Below are 7,910 nucleotides of genomic sequence, written 5' to 3' on the forward strand. Positions count from 1 at the left end.
ACATAGCTCTGTTTACACAATGCTGTACCCCCTCCCAATGTATATATGTTCCCCATTTTCAACTGTTTTTATTTTATGTGTGACACTTGCTTTGGCAATGTAAACGTATGTTTTCTCATGCCAATAAAGCTCCTTTGAATTGAAATTGAATTGAGTGCAGTGGGCGTGTCGTTGTAGAGTGCGTTCAGTGTGGCTTATTTACGAACGACCAGTTTTAAGAGGCAGCTGAGCTGAGCGCTTTTTCACTCTGAACTCTGAAGGTAAACTTTCTGAAAAGCAGCAGTTGCTAAGTATGCTAACGTAACATTGCTATTGAAAGGAGATGTAATTCATAGCATTGGCATACCTGATGTACGTTAGTTGTGGGCTCGCCTATAAGGCGAGCACACTTTAGATATTGTCATTATTGTGGGCTCGCCTATAAGGCGAGCACACTTTAGATATTGTCATTATTTACTAGGCAGGCAGTGCAAGTATCAAAAAACTTCGGTTCCTTTCTACTCCTACATACTTAGTGAGAAAATGAAAATAAAAACATCAATGTGTTCAGCTTACTGTGGCGAAGTGTGCTATTACTTTTTACAGCAATCGGCCAAATGGTGGCGCTGCAGGAAGCCTTCGAAAGTGCGATCTTTGAACAGGTATAGCTCATGCTGTGTTATACATACAGCCATGAAACCTGTATACACTTATGCGTCTCCTCATGCCGAACAACTTTTACCCTCTAACTTTTGACCTCTGACCTTTAGGTCTCCCACAATTCGGAATTATATGAAAAACAGTAAAAATCTATCTCCTCCTGGGATTTTCGCGTCAAGTGCACAAAACCTTTTTCACATGAACTTTGGACCAATACGGTCAAACTGTCTGGTCGGATTTCTTTTAAAGTTAAATATAATTTTTTAATAATTCAATAGATATTGCGGTTTTATGCAAATTATTCTTCTGCCTCTAAATCATACATGCAAAGTTACACGTTCATGGCATTTGGCAAAGATGTAGAGGGTTAGTCAAAGTATCACTGAAACCAATTTTATTCAAATCGGCCAAATGGTGGCGCTGTAGGAAGCCTTCGAAAGTGCGAACTTTGAACAGGTATAGATCATGCTCTGTTTTAAGTACAGCCATGAAACCTGTATACACGTATGCGTCTCCTCATGCCGAACAAATGTTATGCTCTGACTTTAACCTCTGACCTTTAGATCCCCCAGAATTTTGAATTATATGAAAAACAGTAAAAATCTATCTCCTCCTGGGATTTTTGCGTTACGCGCACAACACTTTTTTCACATGAACTTTGGACCAATACGGTCAAACTGTCTGGTCGGATTTCTTTTAAAGTGAAATATAATTTTTTTATAATTCAATCAATATTGCGGTTTTATGCAAATTATTCTTCGGCCTCTAAATCATACATGCAAAGTTACACGTTCATGGCATTTGGCAAAGATGTGGAGGGTTAGTCAAAGTATCACTGAAACCAATTTTATTCCAATCGGCCAAAGGGGGGCGCTATACGAAGCGTTTGAAAATTCAAACTTCAAACGGGCATAAGTCATGACTCGTTTCGTTTGAAGACATGCAACTTGTTACACGCGTGCTTTGACTCGAGTGGAAGACATCTGTCTTGTTGTTAAGTAAGCTCCGCCCTTCGGTTTTCCGCCATTTTGAGCAGTTTGTAAAACGCGTAAACCCGCTTTTATTCTGGAATTTTCGCTCCACGTGCACAAAACTTTTTTTACGTGAACTTTGGACCGATATCTAAAGATCTGTCAGATCGGATTTCTTTAAAATTGAAACATGCCTTTTTAAATAAATTCAATGAATATTGCAGTTTTATGCAAATTATTCTTCTGCCTCTAAATCATACATGCAAAGTAACATGTTCATGGCATTTGGCAAAGATGTAGAGTGTTAGTCCAAATATCACTAAAACCAATCTTACCCCAATTGGCCAAAGGGGGGCGCTATATCATTTTGAGCAGTTTGTGAAACGCTTAAACCCATTAGGATTTTTTTTTTGCAATTTGCATGAAACATTCTACACACAATCTAAGGACCTTTATCTAATATGCCTATGAAGTGCACACACAAAATAATAATAATAATAATAATGAATATAGCTGCAAGCAGCGATAAAGTGGCCAAAGCCAAAAACACCTCAAATCATGAACACAGCCTGCAATGTGCGTGAAATCTTGCAAGCACATTCCCAATAGGTCAAGGAACAGATACCACCCTTCTCACATTGGCCTGTTATAGCGCCACCAGCGGGTCAACTTTTGCACAACACATTTTTGGAACAAAATGGACCAATCTTTGACGTCGGTAACGTCAAAGAGAGCACTGCCTGCGATCTTGACATTTTGTACTTTTATAGCCATTGTTTTCTGGCTTGAAGCGAGCCCACAATTGTTTCGAAGGAACAATATTTTCTAGTTTATCTATCAGGCAGGCAGGCAGGCAATCAGTAGACGGGAACTTCGGTTCCTTTCTACTCCTACATACTTAGTGAGAAAATGAAAATAAAAACATCAATGTGTTCAGTTTACAGTGGCGAAGTGTGCTATTATTTTCTATAGCAATCGGCCAAATGGTGGCGCTGTAGGAAGCCTTCGAATGTGTGAACTTTGAACAGATAGAGCTCATGCTCTGTTTGAGGTACAGCCATGAAACCTGTATACACGTATGCGTCTCCTCATGCCGAACAACTTTTACGCTCTGACTTTTGACCTCTGACCTTTAGATCCCCCAGAATTTTGAATTATATGAAAAACAGTAAAAATCTATCTCCTCCTGGGATTTTTGCATAACGCGCACAAAACCTTTTTCACATGAACTTTGGACCAATACGGTCAAACTGTCTGGTCGGATTTCTTTTAAAGTGAAACATTATTTTTTAATAATTCAATCAATATTGCGGTTTTATGCAAATTATTCTTCTGCCTCTAAATCATGCATGCAAAGTTACACGTTCATGGCATTTGGCAAAGATGTGGAGGGTTAGTCAAAGTATCACTGAAACCAATTTTATTCCAATCGCACCCCCAAAGGGGGGTGCTATACAAAGCGTTTAAAAATTCAAACTTCAAACGGGCATAAGTCATGACTCGTTTCGTTTTAAGACATGCAACTTGTTACACGCGTGCTTTGACTCAAGCGGAAGACATCTGTGTCGTTGTTAAGTAAGCCATTTTGAGCAGTTTGTAAAACGCGTAAACCCGACTTTAATTCTGGAATTTTCGGGTCACGTGCAAAAAACTCTTTTTTACGTGAACTTTGGACCAATATCTAAAGATATGTCAGATCGGATTTCTTTAAAATTGAAACATACTTTTTTAATAATTCAATGAATATTGCAGTTTTATGCAAATTATTCTTCTGCCTCTAAATCATACATGCAAAGTAACATGTTCATGGCATTTGGCAAAGATGTAGAGTGTTAGTCCAAATATCACTAAAACCAATCTTCCCAATTGGCCAAAGGGGGGCGCTATATCATTTTGAGCAGTTTGTGAAACGCTTAAACCCGTTTTTATTCTAGGATTTCTTTTTAGCAATTTGCATGAAACATTCTACACGCAATCTAAGGACCTTTATCTAACATGCCTATGAAGTGCACACAAAAATAATAATAATTGCGACCGAAGGTCGTTGCGACCGAAGGTCGCATATACTCTGAAGAACCGTGTTTGAGTGACCTTCCGTATCCTCGTGACCGTCCGTATCCTCTGTGATGTCAGTGTGATGTCAGCGAGTTGTGACATCACTTCCTGTACAGGGCGGCTACACGAAATGTGGATAACACTATATATGGAGATAGTCCAGTCCATCATGTCATATGGGACTACCGTCATAGAAAGTAGCCATTGTTAGGCCGGAGTCATTGGCTGTCTAAACATGGAGATGTGGATTACACTATATATGGAGATAGTCTAGTCCAATATGTCATATGGGACTACCGTCATAGACAGTAGCCATTGTTAATCCGGAGTCAATTGCTGACTGTCTGTACAGGAAGTGATGTCACATGACATACTTTTTATGCCCATATATGAGTCCTAACATGGAGATGTGGATAACACTATATATGGAGATAGTCTAGTCCAATATGTCATATGGAACTACCGTCATAGACAGAAGCCATTGTTAGGTTGGAGTCAATGGCTGTCTGTCTGACTGTCTGTACAGGAAGTGATGTCACATGACATACTTTTTATGCCCATATATAATACCTGCACTTCCTTTGGATATGTTTAGGTTTGACTTGGTTTTATTAGTTTTTATGTATCATTTGAAACAGTTAATACAGTTCATAAACTGCATTACCTGTAATGACAGACAGACAGACAGACAGACAGACAGACAGACAGACAGACAGACAGACAGACAGACAGCCAGACAGACAGACAGACAGACAGACAGACAGACAGACAGACAGACAGGTTACATAAAGTGATTCACATAGATTGGTGGCTCCACTCCTCTCAGTTAAGCAGACAGTTAATAGGAATTCAAAGGACTGTGCTCCAGTCAGCTATTAAAGCCCCTGCCTCATAAAACACCACCTTAAGCAATACCTGCTCTCACGCTGCTTATACTAACCCAGGGGTCTTCAATAGGGGGTCCCAGACCCCCAGGGAGTCCTCAGAGTTATACCACAGGGGGTCTGCCAACTGTAGGCTAAGGTTAAAGCCATTGTGAGCTTGTAGATCCATTGTACACTCCTTTCCCATTGAAAAGCATTGTCAGATAGTAGTCTAGGACCTGGCTAATATATGTAGGCCTATGCACTTCATTTAGGAGAGAATATCTCAACTGCTCTTGACTAATATGACCCCAAGGAACAATGCAAGAACTCCTCACTGGCCTCCCAGCATGTGCACTTAAGCCTCTCCAACTGATCCAAAATGCCGCGGCACGACTGGTCTTCAACCAGCCAAAATGTATCCCCCCCTTTCCAACTCCCTGAATTAGAACTACAGACCCGTTTCTTGTTTACAAACATTGAGACTAAATGCACAGGTGACTGTATCATGTAATCAATTCCCACCAATCCCCAAACCTGTTGTTTTGGGGAGCGCTGGTTTCATTGGCTAATTTTGGTACCGACCTGCGCACGCATCTAGTTCTTATCAGTGTAACGTGGACCAGAAATGCGTCTACAGACTCACTCCCTAACTCCAACTAAGCACTACTGTAACACTTCCCTTCCTTCGGTGACCACACATGAATCTAGGGAGCATTTTTAGGTTTTAGAAAAGTTTTTACTGATTGGGTGCATGGTCTACCTATGTTATTGTTTTTCTAGATTGATATTCCTATGCATTTGTTGCATTGTTGACTTGCTTATTATAGTGATGCATTACCTGCTTGTTGTAAGTCGCTTTGGATTCAAAGCGTCTGCTAAACTGTAAACTGTGAGAAGATTCTTTATCCGGGACAAAATACCCAGAATGACCACACCCTTTTAAAAATGACCACAACTTCCAACATGGCTTTATCTTGTAAACCGTTGGGGCTACACATTTTCGCTGGAAATATTCAGAAGACCAATGTTTAGGGGGACCTCTAGGTTTATGACATGTCAAATTTAAATATGTTATGACAAACTAAGAAACGTTAAAAAAACGTCAACTTATTATTGTCATGCAGGGCATTAGGTAAATAGTTTGCACTAATCAGTGTAAAAGCATGAAATTATGTTTTTGTGAAAGTGTCTGCTGTGTTTGACATGTAGGCCTATGTTATCAGTATTGTATGTAATTGTTGTGTCCTACATGCACTTGGCTGTTTCCCTAATCAACTGACTGCACTGGCATTGTTTATGTCTTTTGTAAGAGGCATTCTTGTACTTCTCTTCATGTGGTCATGAATAAACATGTTGTTCCAGGGAGCCCCCAGAGGCAGAGATTTGAGTTACAGAAGTTTGCTTTGAAAAATATACATTCAAAGATTTGCTAATATTTTCATGATTTAAAAAAAAAAAAATAGCAGATCTACAAGCGTGGCACTCGGTGGCCCGCTGTGAGCTTGTATATCTGCTATTTTTCAATGGCTAAAGTATAAAATAATTACAGGTCTTAATGGGTTAAAACAGGGGTCTTCAACGTTTTCAGGTCAAGGACCCCTTAGTTGAGAGGAGACGAGAGATGAAGCAGGGACCCCCCACAACCTCTTCATAGATTCAATATAGTTTCATTGTTTGACAGCACAATCATCAGTGTATTTTGGATTCATGTCAATTTGAGTTTTCAGTTATTTAACCACTTGAACCGTCAAAACTTCACCTTTCACTCTGTGATTAGTCTGCACTTCTTCCCCTATACACCAAACCTCTTTGCCAAAAATAGCCGATCCACAAGCTCACAACGCTAGAAGAGGGTCAAGTGAGAATTGAGGACTGACGGACTGATGGACAGACGGACTGACGGACAGCTGGTCGAGGTTTTGATAGTAACTGCGACCTGACAGTCGCAAATAAAAAAGGAAGGAAATAAAGTTTCTATCACTCAAAGATTTGGAGGACGCCCTGTAGTAACTCTGGGGACCCCCTAGGGGTCCCGGACCCCCTGTTGAAGACCCCTGGGTTAAAAGAAAAATACGGGCCTTTTGCAATAAGAGCTCCACACAGTGGTGGAACACCTCACACCTCGTATCAATACCACAACATAGAGTGAAACAGACTGTCATTGAACTGTCATTGAACACAAACACCTATGCTTTAATCAGTGAAAAATAGCAGATCTGCTATTTAGCAGATCTGCAGATCTGCTATTTTTGACAAAGTCATGAAAATGTGTGCAAATCTTTGAATATTATGTATTTTCAAAGCGAACGTTTGTAACTCAAATTTTGCTTCTGGGTGGTCCCTGGAAATAAATATTTTGAGATGGGGGGTCCGTGGCCAAATAAATATCATTTAGGGGGTCCTTAAGAAGAAAAGGTTTGAGAACCACTGACATATAGCCTCTCAAGAACAGACTAACTGAGCTCCATTTAAGTGAAAAGGACCTTTTCTTTGACGATGGCTGGCCAGATTGCTGACATAGAAACGCAGCGGCACTCGGTGCCGCGCTGTGAGCTTGTATATCTGCTATTTTTCAATAGTTAAAGCATAAAATAATGATACACAATAATGTGTACCCGTTCTAAATGGGTTAAAAGCCTCACATTGCAACTCAAGTTTCTTCTTTTGTTTTTAATATGTTGAATTTAGTTTTGCAACACATACCATCAGGCATGTGCACACATAGACACCAAAGGGGGCTTGAGCCCCTGCCCTTTTATCTTTCTGTAAAAAAGTACCCTCTCCACATCATGAATGCAGTTTTTAGTATGGTGAAATAAATGCAAATGCCCCTCTTTCCATGCCATACCTGAAGGCAGCATTCAAGTGAATTGCCTTGTCCAAACAATCTTTAAATAATTGCCCTGTCTTTGTAGAAATCCATGCTCTATGCCAGTATGGACTCTAGTATTGACTCCTGTATATATGTTTAGTTCAGTGTGGTATCAAGCACCCAAAATAGCCCACCTCCAAGCCTGGAGGTCTGCTATTTTCGATATTTCCACCAAAAGGCCCTTTTAGAAATGGCAGCCCCTGCCTCTATAACATTCTCTGCACGTCCCTGCTCTACCATTGACAGACCTGTAGCGCTGCCTGCGCTGGCCCTTTAAGGGTAGTCCATACAAGAGGCGGCCATTTTGTCAGCCATACTGTTTGGCCAGAAGTTTTGAATGTTTGTTGTGGACCTGGAAGCATGAGGTGTTTGATTCCAGTGGCAGCCTTGAATACATTGACTGGGTATGTTTTGGTATTTTGTTGTATTTGAGTCATGTTGCTATATTTTGTGTAATGTAATGAATCTGTATTGAAGGGTAACCAGATGTAAGCTAGTATGTGATCT

This window comes from Nannobrachium achirus, assembly GCF_963921795.1.
Source record: "Nannobrachium achirus genome assembly, chromosome: 6".
NCBI lineage: Eukaryota > Metazoa > Chordata > Actinopteri > Myctophiformes > Myctophidae > Nannobrachium > Nannobrachium achirus.